Source organism: Triturus cristatus, chromosome 4_2 (genome assembly GCF_964204655.1).
Source record: "Triturus cristatus chromosome 4_2, aTriCri1.1, whole genome shotgun sequence".
NCBI lineage: Eukaryota > Metazoa > Chordata > Amphibia > Caudata > Salamandridae > Triturus > Triturus cristatus.
The window spans coordinates 214,854,796-214,868,425 of NC_140586.1; positions in this window are offsets into that span (position 1 = coordinate 214,854,796).

Here is a 13,630-nt window from a genome sequence, read left to right on the forward strand (position 1 = left end):
ATGGAAGGAGGTTGACCCAACCCATCACTGTGTCAAGTACATCTGTAACTCTGGGCCACAGGTTCACAGCATACAGCCATGCCCAGAACATATGTATCAAATCCAAATTAGGTGCATGACCTCATGGGCACAGAGGGCAGGACACAAACGTTCGGGGTAGGACAGTTGGGATGAGACATGTCCTGTGCTGGATGTTGAATTGAATGTACTGGAGTTTGGCATCACGATATACTGTACATTGGTAGTGCCTAGTGCATTGGCACTCCACGGCCGTTAGGGCTTGTCTCAGATCAGTGTCTCATAGCCAGCGAACAGGTGACAGTGGGTCAGTCGTCGTGTGTGCAAAGCCATTAACAAACAAGGTTACCAGTCTCCAACCTCCACCCGTGAAGTGCAGGGCGTGGGTTAGTGGGTGGTGCTCCAGTTCAGTGTCTGTGACTCTCCACAGGTGTCCCATCTCAGCTATCAGTGTGCCATGTGCTAGAAATGGCCCCCAGGAATGTCAGGATCTTCCTACAACTGGCCAACGGTAATGTGTTCCCGAACCCTGAACGGGTCCCCCACTGAGATAAATCCTGTGTCTCTCCATGCCGTCAGTCTTTCCCTAACAATGCTTGCATGGAACAGTGCTAGGAAGTGCAGACCAACAAACGGAGAGTACAGGATCATGTCCGTCAGTAGCCTCAGGCCCTTATAGCTCAAATAAGCCACTTTCATCAGGCTGTCGGCTCCACAGGGGAGCTACACTCCAGGGAGCAACACTGATCCTGCCATCTCCTGTGCCCTGCATGTTGGGAACATGCCCACTTCGTACAACTGCCTCCCAGCCAAACATCACACTGGTCATTGCAGCAGTGCTGCCACGTAACATTTCATAAAAAATGCACACCCTTTCACACTGGCAGCTGCAGCCTCTGCAGAGTCACACATATCCTGCCCCTATTGCAGATCAACCCTCGCAGCATGGTGTCCAACTCCCCGGAGGTGGCATGAGGCACAGCCACCGCTAGGTGATGGGAAAAATACAAGATGCGGGGGAGCATTACCATCTTGGAAAGTGAATTACATTCTTGGGCTTTAACTGGGAGTGTGCTACAAAACTCCATCTGTGGACGTAAGGAAGATATGGCCCAGGTCAGATTTACACAATGAAATCGTGTGGATCAAGACAGTGTTAGACTTGGCATCTTTTGGCGGGTTTCCCCTGAGTTTATTGCTTTCTGACCTCCTGGTTTTGACTCTGTTTTTGCTGGCGTAGTGTTTCTGCACACTTTTCTCACTACTGCAAGTGCTCCTGTGATAAATTGTGTTATGGATTGGTGTTTCCATGATTGGATAATTGATTCCCTAGTAAAGTGTGCTGAGTGTGCCAGGGCCTGCGAATCAAATGCTACTCGTGGGCCTGCAGCACTGATTGTGCCACCCGCGTGAGTAGCCCTGAAAAGGTAGCTCAGACCCGCCATTGCGGAGTCTGCGCGCAGTTTGTAACTGCCATATCGACTTTGCTAGTGCACACACTTGCCAGTCCCTCACCTTCCCTTTTCTTACATGTCAGCCACCCCTAAGGTAGGCCCAAGGTACCCCTGTGGGCCGGGTGCAGTGCAGAAAGGGAAAAAAGAAAGTGCAGAAGAGCTTGCGAAGTGGGGAGCGGAGCCTGAATTTTGCATTTTGGCTTGAATTGCCAACAGACTAGTGCAGGCCCGGGGGGGGGGGGGGCAGAGGCCAAAAGGGGGGGGGAGTAACCTGAATGATACCCCCGCAGGAGTAAAAACAAAAAAAAAGGCAACCACCACGGCAAGCCCGAAGTACCTCCAGTCAACACAGCAGAGGTAAGTGAAAGAGATTTTGGTAATTTTGTTTAATTTTACCGCAATGCAGAATTGAATGCAGTACTGGTCTCAGTAATTGTTGGACTTATGCTGGTCTAATCTGGGCCCTTCCACAGACAGTATTTTTTATAGTTTAGCAATCACGCTGGACACATCCATTGAAACTTGAGCCCAAACTTATATCAGACTTGACCTTTTCCCATTGTAAGATGGCCCCTAAAAAGCAAAGAATCAACAAAATAAGAAAAGATCCTCAATCTACAAATAATGAAACAAGTGAGTCAACCCCCGCGATTTTGGAAGAAGTGAATGATATGAAGGGACAAAATAAAGTATTAATGAAGAAAAATACGCCAAATATGCCGAATACTTCACATGTGAGCACGAAAGGAAGCAACACAGTATCTAGATCAATAAAAGATTTTGTGGGAAAACACTTCATCAAGAAACCTACGGCTAAAAAAACGAATATTTAGAGAAGGATTTAATTTTAATCCAGGAAAAAAATGATCAATATGCTGAGTGCATAGTAGACTCATTCGTCAATCGTTGTGATTTAAGCCAAATAAACATCAATTCGGAACCAAGACTTTCATCATCACCTAGGATCTTCTCCGAGCACGACACCGAAGATGGAGTGTTTGAGGAGAAGTCTTCAAAAGAGCAGCAAGCTCAGAATGATAGCAATGCTTGGGAGAAAAGATAAATGTCTGGGTCAATGGGCAGATGGCGTCTCCAAGTCTATCGGCTTCAATGCTGGACATTATTTTAATGCTACAAAAGACCTTGCAACGCCTGTTAGAAGTCACACTCTCAGATAACAAAATACTAAAGTCACAAGAAATGAGCTACTGTGTGTGAACTACAGGTCATTAGGGGTTTAATGCCGTCATTGGTTAGACCTGTGTTGGACACTTCCACTGGAGAGGGCACAGGAGACACTGAGGCATTAGATCAATTGAATCATGTTCATGATGTGCACATATCAAAACAACCTATGTTAATAAGGAGAAGAAATGAACAGTGGAGTTATAGGTGGCAAAAGTTTAGATTCCAGTCAAGGAAATTCACCCAGTACTCAGGGAAGCTTAAAGGGAAACAAACAGGTAGTAAAAAAGGAAAGTGTAAAGAAGATGAACCACTTATATCACATGTAAAAACAGTAAGAAGAGACTCCTCTATAGTTACTAAGAAGGAAAGGAAGAAGAAGCAAGAAAGTTTCTAAGATGCAAGTTCAAAGGAAATAAGAGAAAAAAGGTTCCAACAAAAAAAAAAACCGGGAGGAAATAAGGGAGGAGAAATAGCCTGAAAAAAGGGTCAACGTAAGGGGCGTGAAAAGCAACCCAAAAAGTATAGGGAAAGGGGGTGATAAGATAAATGGCCCAAATGAAAAACAAAACAAAAGTGAAGAAAAGATTAGAGATCGGGGAGTTACAGAGCCAAGAGATAAAAAGTGGCTATACTTTGAACCCCAGGATGTACCGAAGGGCAGGAAAAAGCTAAAGAAAATCATACCATTAAATCGCTCTCAACTTTTATTTTCCTTCTCAAAATGTCCAAGTCTATGTAAAATTGAATCAAAGGATTTAAGGCAGGTTGGATTTTTACCAAGTAGTAAAGGGAAGGAATTGACAAAAGTTGAAGTATATTCAGGGATGATTAAATCTGCAATAGTAAATGCCGAAAAAGAGATTCGAAAGGAAGGAATAAGATTAATCACAGAGGCGGAAATAGAAAATGTAAGTCAGCCAGATAGTAGTTTTTTGAATTGTCGTGCAGGCTTGGGGAAAAGACAAGCTAGACTAATAACAGGGGCATGTGGAGCAAGACAGAAAATTAAAATTATTGTTGAAAACCACGAGCTGGATAAGAACTGGGGAAATTGGAGCATTGAGGACAGAGACTTAAATGCATCTTGGTGGGCAGTAAATGAGTCTGGTCATCTTAGCGAAATAGATTAGGGAAATGAGTCGTCGCATAGTCTAAAAATAATCTCGTGGAACATTATTTGGATTAAAAGAGCAAATAAAGATAGATTGTGTAAAAAACGTTTCACGTCAGGCAGACATCATCTGTCTGCAAGAGACTTGGCTATGCGACAGTACCCCTGTAGTTGAAGGCTTTACTCAGATTTACAAAGCGGCTACGAAAGCCAGATTTGGTCACCCATCTGGCGGGATCATGACAGTAATCTCCACAAAAACAACAAACAAGGTGTCTTAGATAAATACCCCTTGTAAATGGATGTTGGCTAGTGAGGTATGCCTACAGGACCAGGGAAGGCAAAATGATTATGTGATTGTGATTAATATATATGTGCAGTGGTGTACCCAAGAAGAATACATAAAAGAAATGGGGCTCTTTAAAGTAGATTTGATATCCTTAAAAAATAAATATGGTAAGGATTTTTTAATTATTACGGGAGATTTTAATCATAAGTTAGATCCCGAAAAGTTGGACCCTTGGATGAAGGAAATCTTAGACGCATATGAGATAATGCCATCCATTTTTCCCATTGGGAAAATGAATAAGCAAGATGAAGAGCAAGGGAAATTCCTAGGGTCACATGGACTAGTTAGTTTAAATGGTAGATTGGAATTCGATAGACCAGCAGAACAAACATTTAGAAGGGGCAATCAATTCTGCCCTATAGACTATCTCTTTGTAAATGCCTGGAATTTTGTCTCAGTAAAAAAGTTTAAGGTAATTAAATGCAAAGAAAGTGACCACTATCCACTATATTGTGAAATAGTGAGAGCTCCCCCAAGAGTTTGTGAAAAAGTTCTACCACAACCTATGGATTATCCAATAAGACTGTCCACGAAATTGACTGAGGAATATATTACAAAATGATCTAGTCTTCAACAAAATCTAGCCTCTGAGATAGCATGGAGGTTTCTGGAGGTTGATCCAAGATGCAGTGGGTCGATCTCCGGGAACCATGAGCTGTGAAGTCGACAAGACTTCCTGGGAGGAGCACCTAAATCAATTATACAAGTCTAGCAATTGGCCAGAAATTAGTGGGGAGAAAACCTGGAGGCAACAGGTAGTAAGAAATCGAATCACTTTATACTCGTTTGAAAATGTAAAGAACACCATTAAGAGTTTAAATCTAACCCATTTCGCAGGGGCTGATAATTTACCTGCAGTAATAATTAAAACAGAATTAAATTGGTGGGCCCAATTTTACTCAAAAATGGTTACAGCAGTATTAATCTCTGGTACAATTCCAAAATCTTGGAGGGGGGCCGTAATTAGGCCATTGCATAAAAAAGGGGATAGAAAGGACCCAAAGAATTATAGATTAATTAATCTATTAGATATCGATGTAAAAGTGTTCTCCAAAATATTCTTGGGAAAACTGAAGGAATGGGTCGAATTAAACGCGATTGTCCCAGTAGAACAAGGAGGGTTCAAAGAGGGGCACTCAACACTCGATCATTGTTTTGCCTTGTGGGCTGTGGCTCGGAAGTCAGTGGAACAGCAGGGTAGATTATTCTGCTGCTTTGTTGACTTCCGGGCAGCATTTGGTTTAGTAGATAGAGAATGCTTATGGGAGACGCTAAAAAGATATAATATCCCAGAGGACCTCTTAGAAGTTATTCAAGGGCTGCACAGCGAAAATTGGGCACAAGTTATCAAAGATACAGCAGGAGGTTTAACTCAAGAGATAGAAATCAATAATGGTTTAAGACAGGGCTGTGTATTGGCCCCTCTTCTATTTTTCTTGCTGATTTACCAAATGTATTAATAACTGAAAGAGGAGCAAGCCCAAAGGTAAATGGTAAGCATCTGTCTTGCCTACTATACGCATATGACCTAGTTATCTTTGATCAAACGGAATTAGAACTGCAAAGAAAGCTAAATGTATTTGAGACATAACACCCAAATTGTAAATATGGAACAAACAAAAATATTGTGCTTTGGAATGAAAAATCAAAAATATAGCTGGTTCCTGGGTCAGACAAAATTGGAAGTCGTTAATGAATATGGTTCGATAGAGCCTTAAACTGGGGCATGCACTTACAGGCCCAGAAAACAAAAGGCCTAGCAGGAATTTGTGGGTTGAATTTTTTTTATAGTAATTACGGAGAAATATCACAAACCCGTGTTGAAAGCATTTAAGGCTATGATCCCCCCGCAGATGCAGCATGGGGCAGAAATCTTATGTTTGGGGGGGGAAATGTTCATGGGATAAGGAGGAAGGGAAATATTTGAAAACTCTTCTTTCTTTACCCAGCTCCTCAATGTTACAGGCCATTAGGTTAGAACTAGATAGGCAAGCATGGACCATACAAGTCCAGGTAAATCTGTGTAGATTTTGGAAACGGCTGGGATAAGGAGAGGAGGAGAAAGTGTCTTGTTGGTGCAGGAGGGAGATACAACAGAGTGAATTGAAGTGGACAAAAGCCACCAGAAAGAAACTCCACTCCATTTGTGAATCCTTAAAAGTAAAAATAGACCCAGAGTCATTATGTATTGAAGAACGGAAGTGTGTTCTAAAAATCTTGGGAAATGAAAAATCTAGACAAATTGACATGGATTACCTGAAACAAAAAGAATCTGTGCATTTTATGTTAAATACCTGGAGCAATGATAATTGGTATTCGTATTTAGATACTGTACCGAATCACTGGATGAGATTGGAATTATTAAAGGTGAGAATAGGCATCAATCCTGTTAGTTCAAATGAAAAAATAAAAAACAAATTAATGGATGATTTTGGTAAATGTACATGCGGGATAGGCTTAAAATGCACCTGTGTTCATTTTGTAATGGCTTGCCAAAAATTGTTATTTGTACGGCGATTGCTTTTAAGGCCAATTTTTTTTAAATATGGAATACGGTCAAGGACGCAAGCGATCGAGCTCCTTACTGACATGCAGTTCTTTGACATTGCAATTGCCTTGGCGAAGTTTGTCCAAGCAGCTAAAAGGCTTCTCATGGAATGAGGAAATGGAAAGAGTGGTCAAAGGAGGGATAAACAGAGTCAAATTGAATGTCTGTAATTATTTTATGTCGTTTTTAAATATTGAACTTTTTGGCATTTGGTCTTGGCATACAGCAGGATACTGCAAAAACAAGTTTTTATGAGAAAAAATGAATTTTGGTTTTAGGTCATTTTTAAATTTTTTAATAATTGTATTTTTAGCTGTGGTATGATGGTATATGTAGTTTAAAGACCAAGTGGTCATAATAAACTTATTTTTTGATTGATTGATTGATTGATTGACTAGAGTAGTGGTTTCTGCTGGCTCTGGCACATGCCCTAGCCCACCAAAATTCCCATTTCTAACAGACGGTCACAGATTCCGAAGTACCAAAACAACCAAAGCTACCGCATCACCCTCTGCTCACCCGCCATCACCTCTTGAGGAGGATACTCCACACAGAGGGGAAAAACACACTTGGCTCAGTGAACACACAAACTCAACACACTCTAGAAATCTGATAGTCTCACAGAAATATCTGGAATTTCCCTGAAGATATACTGAATATAGAGCAGCATGTCGTCTGCATCAATGGATACTATATGTACCTCATCGCCTAGTGGAACTCCCCATGCTTACTACCCATGACAACGTTTCTGGGCTAGCATGTACATTGCCAGGGCAAAGATCATTGGGGAATATAGAGCAGCATGTCATCTGCATCTAAGGATACTACATGCACCTCATCACCTAGTGGAACTCCCCATGCTTACGTCCCCTGACAAAGTTGCTGGGCTAGCGGCTAGATTGCCGGGGCAAAGAGCAGTGGGGAAAGGGGACAGCCCTGATGAGTTCCCCAACCCCATCTAAAAGAGGGTGACATGTCTTTTCAAAACTGGACTTGGGCAGTCGCTCGTTAGGAAAAATACATAAGTGCTCTTGCAGCTGCCAAGCCATGCCCAGTTTTGACACAGTGGTAAACATGTATTCCAAATTAATGGTATGGAATGCCTTCACTAAGTCCAGCACTAAGCAGGCTACATAGGGACAGCTCCCCTGGACCACCTACAGCACCCTATTATGTCTCCGGATACTAAGCGTCGTGGATCTATCAGGGATGGAACCCTTGCACTAGGTGCAGCATATGTACCAGCAGGAGAGGTGCCACTACTGCACTAAGGTTTTACAATCCACTGCTAGCACGGACAAACGGATGGTAGGACATCAGTTTGGTCGGGTCACTGTTGGGTTTTACCAATGATCCCAACAAAGACTGCTGCATGGATTGCGGTTGTCTCCAATCACTCAAGGTGGCCGGAGAGAGCTACAGTCACCTGGGGGCAAGTATAAGCTCATAGGACTTGTAGAGCTTGGACGGAAGCCGTCCAACTCTGGAGTTGTCAACGTGGCAGTGCGCATATTTGGTGTATCTCTGGTACCAGCCAACAGGTTGTTAATCACCGCATGTGCTACCTGATCAAGTACAGGCAGATTCAATCTAGTCAGGAATTAGGCAATATCTACCTTGCACTCAGACTATGGGGGAATGTACAGGCCACAATAATACAAAGTTAAGGATTCATGGTTGGCTGCCTGACTAGTGCGCATCTGGTGCAGGTGATCCCTAATCATCATGTGCTGGGTTGTTGTTTTGCCACAGAGGAGGCAGGCCAGCAGTTGCCCTGGCTGATCTGCCTCCACATGCATCTCAGATTGTCATGTTTCAATGTAAAAGCAACGCAGTTCCTCAATGAGATGGATGTGGTGTGTTAGGGCATCTGTCAGCATGGGTAACATCCCAGACTGCAACAGGACTGCAGTCTCCTGCTGACCTACTGGTGCTTCTGTTTCCATCAAAGCCCGGTGGATAATTGCCCGAGCCCCCAACAGATCCCGAAGCATCCGTCACTAAGTATCGTTTTCAGGACTTCCCACTCCAACAACCTAGAAGTAGCTGTGTCCCAGTTGTCAGTGAAATAATTGGAGATGGATTCCTTCAGTAATTCAGAAAACGCATGGGGCAAGAACAACATAGGCTGCAGTTACCATGTGTGGACTGGGGGTCGTTGCACACTACACCCAATGTGCATAGGGTTATGTTCTGAGAATGTTATTCCCAGGTATCCAGCATCTAGCACCCCAGGCTGTAGTGTGTGCTGATAACAAATATTCTCGTTCAGCATGTGCGGATTGTGTACTGCAGAGTGGTAGGACTACTCCTGGGTCTCTGGATGTAGAATCCACCAACAGCGTCGGATGGACCTGTGCACAGCCCCTTGTTTAATGCATGCAACAGTGGAGAGGATGGCAGGGGGGGCAGGGACGGTTAATCTGTGGCTCTTGGACACAATTGAAATGGCCATCTTCAAGCCAGGGGATATGGGGACACCTCGTAAGGATGAGGGATAAACGCTGAATGAAGTTTAGTTTGGGTTTGGCCACATTGGGCACATAAACACTGCCCAATAACATTGGCAAACATCAAGGAGCCCCTCTACAAATACATATTTCCCTCGGGCTCCGTTGCAGTGTCTAATGGGCTAAATGGGACCTACTGTACGGACCCACACAAGGGCCCACCTTGCCAAACAAGAGTAGAGGATGCACAAAGATTGGCTATTCAAGCACTTCTGGGAATGGGTCTCCTACTCCTGTGTCACATGGGTCTCTTGTAACAATGCAATGTTTTTGGCCTGCACATCCTGACATATCACAATGCGTGTCTCTTCCTTGTCATCCCCATACCTCTGACATTCAAAGTCATAATGCCATAAGTACTCGTGTGTGTAGTGTACTGGGAAGTGTGGGGAGGAGTTTCAGAAGAATGCTGTACCAAGGTGGGCCAGCAACATACATCCTGGAGTATTTTCTTGGGGTTCCACGGGCCCTAATCGATGGCCTGCTATTCAATGGATCTGCATCAGAAAAAAAAACAGGAACCCACAATACCTCCATCACAGGGCAGTATCCAAGGGGATAGACTGAGCAATCAGTAGCAACATCAACCTGCAACGGGAAAACTACCAGTCATGCCCACATACAACTCAGCCATGGAATGCAGGGTGAAGGCAACGTGCCCTGTGATGTCAATAGGTTTTGCATATGCCAGTGGTCTACTAGCAGCCATTCCAACAATTTGTAATGAACAATCAGTGGCAAGCTGCAAGCAGCAGCTAAGAAAAACTATTTCTCAAACTTTCATCTGGCAACTGTTTTTGCAGACTTGCATCTACCTATCCATGTGTACCTTTCCAGATGACCTCCTGGTCTGTCTAATCTCTACTTGTACTGGTCTGACCCCTCTCACATCCACCTCAAAATACATGCTCATCTGTCAACCTATCCTTCACCCACAGGCTCTTTATAATCACCCTCTGGTGCTGCCATCCTTAACACCATCTCTTGACTCCAAGCTCTAGCCTTGGACTCTTACTATTCCACCCAGACTCTCACATTCTCATTCTGGTGCTGCACCTCTTATATCCACACCTACATTCCCTGCAGCACTCGTCACCTCTGTGTACATAACAGCTCTCCCATTCACGCTGTACACACAATGTACTGTACTCATCACCTCCTCAGCAGATGATAACCATATCATGTCAAATGTACCACTCTCATCCCCATCTCTTCCCTTTCCAATAGCTTTGGGATACTCATTTTTGACAAGGTGCACCATTGTATACACCTCTTACATCCACTTTTAACACCGCAAAACGTCTCTCACCCTACACTTACATTGCTCAATGAATCTTGTCTTATTCATTAGCCTCTCACCATTCATTCTACTCTGCGTAAGGCCTACTAATGGTCATTTGACAAACAAGTGCACCCACATATTCAAACACACCCTCTATCGACTGGCCAACACCTCGCATCTCTCCATCCAGCATCCTAACTTACACAAATGGTGTATCCCCTTGTCATCCACCTATCCACTTTGTTTGCCCAAAAAACTTTAACCTTGTCTCAGTTCCATGCTCCACACCTCTTTAACTTCTGCATATTAACAACTACCTTTCTCAATGAATCTGCCTCTATCACAGCCATCTTTCACCGTAGTGCCACATACTTCAGCTCTCATCTCCTGCCAGCCTCCAACCTTGTCTAGCTGGTTCAACCTCTATCACATCTACCTATTCCTAGCATACCTCACACAGGCTTTAACCAGTTTTTCAAGGTTCTACCCTCCGATATGCACATCCCAGAATTTCCAACAATTGCCATTGTAATAAGGAGACTACTTTATGTATCCTATACAAGCACTGCCTTTGACCTTAACTCATTCCTTCCACTCTTATCTACATTGTTACTTGATCTGCCCCTATTACGTCTGAGTTTCCCCTCCATGCAGAAAATGGCAACACAACTCACTTTCACCTCTAACCTGGTTTAGCTAGCTCAGCCCCTCCAACATTAACCTGTTCAACAACATGTGCATCTATGCTTCACATTTCAACACCCACCTTCTCCCTTGTCTGTCAATTTAGTGCATGGGTGTAACACAGGGTCCTGTAGCACATGCACAGCAGACGGGCCCACAACACTTCTGGGGACTCACAGTCCACTCGGTAGAACACATGGAGCACAGGACAATCCACTAGCCTTAACAACCCTCAAAGTTCATATCTGTGTAATCTGGGCCAGCATCAACCATTCCTCAAAACTCCTCCATTGTCTTCAACATACAAATGACTACATACACAACTATCATATGCTCAACTCCAAATGATGTGTGGGTAAAATAGTATAGTCCTAGCTTGTACAAACAAAATATTTGTCAGTGGAAAAGTGTGAACCAAACCCAAATCTCATCCATTCTCCACTCTTCTGCCTCTGCCCCTCATCCTTGGTAATAATATAATACAAAAAACAATGGTCCTAGACCTACTTTAGAAAAGGATCAATCAATACTCCTTGTGTTTCATAGAATTACCAATCAGTCATGAGCGTTGATCACGTGCAGCCGCACCCGCTCAAAGCAATGAATACAATAATATTTATGAACAGTAAAAATGCAGTACCCAATGTTTTGCTCAACCATGCATTTAATTCTTCATGCCAATGGTATACAATACTAATGTGAACGTTTTCATAAATCGAAGTAGTACAATCATAAAGCACTCAATGTAGAAGGTTGCTCCAGATGGAACGTGCGGGGAGAAAAGTGCTTAAGTGGAAAGGGGATGTGAAAAGACTTCAAAGTAGTGACATAGGAGATAGAGGTTGATATGTTCTAAACAGAAATGGAAACGGTTGTGATTCACCGTTCCTTCGGGACTGGCCACAAGTATAATCAGGATACAAATTTACATTTCATATCATACAGATATAATTTCTTATGATGCACGTTTTTTCAAGGAAACAGCATGTGTGGTCCAGGCCAGGTACTAGGGGCGTCGACGTTTCGATCCGTCTTGTGGCCGCGAGGGTAATTTAAACCTCGGCCGTGCGGATCTTCCTCAGGACGAAAAGGGGCAACCAACTCTTATAGGGATCCGTCAAAGTTAGTTAGACCAGGGTCCTAGTGTGTCAGGGTCCGTCGATTAGTCGGCCCAGCAATCACTCAATGATGTGCGTCAATAAGTTGCCTAGTAGTAGTTACAAGGGAAACCAATCTCCTGTTCGGTTTGGACCGTGTCCGGGGCATTCAAGGCCAAGTCAATCTGTGGTCCAGCCGAGAGCAATTCCCAAAGTGAGTTGGTAAGCAGTGCCCATTGTGCTACAATGGCTGTCAGACTTAAGATGTATGGGCATCCCATAGGATTCTCTGATGTTCATTCAGACAGGAGCATTGTGTTTGCTGAGTGAGGGGTGACAGCAAAGCAAGTCTGGCAGGAAAAAAACCTAAAATTGAACATTGTCATTCACGTTTGTAAACTGAAAGGCTGTTTGTGCCAAACATATTGACCTCTCAGCTCATTCCTAAGGGATGCAGGTGAGGGGTGTTGTGCGTTTATTGTGCATCTCCCTGCTGCACTATGACTGAACAACCCAAAGGAGGGGGCTGACCACCTGTAGCTCATAACACTGACAGCCCACGGAAGGCAGTGCTCTTTGCCGGGCCCTGTAGTCATTAGCATTTGTGAAGTCCTGGGTAGCTGTCCACAGGTATCGTCAGCCCGTACTGGCACACACCATCCACCCTGAGCTAAATATACCCTACACCACTCCTGTTAGCAACGACTTGGGTTCAGTATGTTTGCATGGGCCAAGAAGGAGATTGTTGCAGTGCATTGTCATGCTGAAAAGGCTGTGTTACATGAGGAGGCTAGAAGGGGCATTGGATGACCAAGCACAGAGAAATGTCGTTCACTCAAAATTAAGGCTTCCAGTTTTCAGTTTTTACTGATTAACACAGACAGGAAGTAATGCGTATCCTGCATGTATTTATTTTTAAAAACGGAAAATTGCTGAAAATTGTTCTTTTTGTGAAAGTCTCTCCATGTTGTCCTTCATAAATTCCAGGCAAAAACTGAGCAGATAGACAGCATGGGGAGTTACAAAATAGGATCAGATTTCCTTAAATACAGGCATATGTTAACACATATTTGTAGTAGAACACTAATATGCACCTATGGGTATAGTGTTTTGTTGTATAGTGTTATGTGGCTGCTTAATTTCTGGGGGCATGGCCAAGTCAGCCATGATGGTGGGCGTGTCTGACTGAGGCTCCGTGAGTTGGCACGAATCTTGCCACTTATTTGCACCAAAGGGGTCTCAAACAGACCTATCCAGACCAGACACACCAGCGAGGACACCAGAGCATTAATTACCTGCTCTAAAAATCACAGAGCCGAGAATCATAGGGCTCTTCCAGGTGAAGACACTGATTCAACATGGAGGCGCCCACAAGAAAGAGATGAGTCC